We start from the raw sequence: 2,279 nt of genomic DNA, 5'->3' as shown, positions 1-2,279 counted from the left end.
CTTCAGGTCAGGAGTTCGAGACCAGCCTGTCTACCATAGTGAAACCCCATCTCTACTAAAAAATATAAAAAGTTAGCCAGGTGTGGTGGCAGGCGCCTGTAATCCCAGCTACTCAGGGGGCTGAGGCAGGAGAATCGCTTGAACATAGGAGGCAGAGGTTGCAGTGACCCAAGGTCGCAACCACTGTACTCCAGCCTGGGCTATAGAGCGACACTCCGTCTCAAAAAAAAAAAAAAAAAAAAAAAAAAAGCCCATTTCAGGCCTACATTCATACACACACACACAGTTTCATGACTCCAGATCTTTGCTAATGCCAGTTGTTTCTTCTTCCTGGAAGCGTCTTCCCTTCTTCCTCTGCCATTTAAATTCAGATTTACATTGATGACCCCCAAGAATTACTCTTCCTTCTATACTCTGTTGTCTACTCCTAACTAGGGGTGGGGAAGCAGCAGGAGATGTCCACAAATAGCAGAGGCCTCTTGGCGAACAGGTCATGGGTGCCCTATGAACAAGCTCTGCTAGCCTCCACATTCTACAGGGGATGAGTTCTCCCCCAGCCTCCTCCTCCTCAGCTTCTCTCCAGGGGGTGCCTATGACTGAGTGACCTCTGACACTCAGTGCCTCCAGGGTAAGCAAGTTCCCTTCAGAAGAGCAGCTGGCACAGCCATTATTGAGTCTGTCTCTGCCTCTACCGCCTCACGCCACTTCAGTCTCCTGAGATGAGCTCATAAGCCCAGCAAGACCGTGAGCTCATCTTGAGATGAGGATATAAATGGACAGAAGACTCCACTCACAGCAGGGCTTTCACAGCTGCTATCCAGCATGGTCAGCCAAGAGAAGGCACGGAGTCTTACTGAGTGTCTCTTACGGACAGCATGCTTCACAGATAATGTCTGTCTTCTTAAAGCCTATCAGCTAACACCTACTAGCAATACACACACAGCCAAATTTAGGGTTATTAACTTGTTGCAGCAAGAGAGCACATATGCAAGAGGAATCGTGGAACATGAAAAGGTGAAAGTTAGGAAAGCGTACTTACTAAGACTGGGGAGCTGGAGTTAAAGGTTCTTGGCAGGGATTGGTCAGAATCTGGAAACCAGGAAGTTGCTGGAACTGTCAGTAATTTTATCTACAGAACGCCAAAGTCATGAGATGTATACCCATGTTCATAGCCACACTATTCCTAATAGCCAAAAGGCAGAACCAATCCAAGTGTCCATTGACAGATGAATGGATAAATAACATGTGATGTATACATACTATGGAATATTATTCAGCCTTAAAAAGGCATGCATGCTACACATGGATGAATCTTGAAGACGTTATGCTAAGCGAAATAAACCAGACACAAAAAAGACAAATTCTGTACTATTCCACTTACGTGAGGTACCTAGAGTAGCCAAACTCATAGAGACAGAAAGTAGAATGGTGATTGCCAGGGCTTGGAGGAGGGGAGAATGGGGAGTTATGTTTAATGGGTACAGAGTTTTGTTTTGGTAAGATGAAAAGTTTTCTGTGGGTGGATAGCGGTGGCAGTTGAGTAACAATGTGAATGGACTCAGTGCCACTGAACCGTATACTTAAAAATGGTTAAAATGGTAAATTTCATGTTATGTATATTTTACTACAATTTTTTTTTTTAAAAGTCACGTGGAATGACTGTTAGATCAGTTTGTCTGATGTCCTCTAAAAAACACGGGTCTGCATGTGCTGGTTAGTGTTTGAGTTTAGATACTTTCTCCTGTATGCTGTGGCTTGGCTCGGTTTAACTGTTTTGCAAGTCACAGAGCAGATTTGCAATATGTGATTTGTGTTTTAATTCTCAGTTCCCCCATCTCAGACTAGCTGTCAGCAGAGCTGTTTTTCACTTTCTCAATCTCATTTAGTTGTTTGCTTGTTTGTTTATTCGTCTTAACAACTGAAAGCAGTACTAGATTCGAGATTCCAACCCAAAGCTGCCAGAATTCTCACCGTGGACTTTTCTATCATACGGGTCCTCTAAAGGTTAAAACGGCTCATTGAAATATGCACAATCTGTCTGTTCCTAACACATAACAGATTTAAATCCGTATCAACTATGTCAGGAACCCTAAAATACTCAGATAAATATGGCATTGCCTGATTTCCAGGACCTCACAGACTGAAGGGCAAAACATAAATACATAGTTATGTGTAAGAAATATAATAAATCTAGAAGGTAAATGATCATATGCCCATGTTAAATATCTACATAATTGTGATACTACTCACTTACATTTGGTTAGAATCCTTTCACAAAG

This window comes from Papio anubis, chromosome 11 (genome assembly GCF_008728515.1).
Source record: "Papio anubis isolate 15944 chromosome 11, Panubis1.0, whole genome shotgun sequence".
Taxonomy (NCBI): domain Eukaryota; kingdom Metazoa; phylum Chordata; class Mammalia; order Primates; family Cercopithecidae; genus Papio; species Papio anubis.
This window is presented reverse-complemented; position numbering follows the sequence as displayed.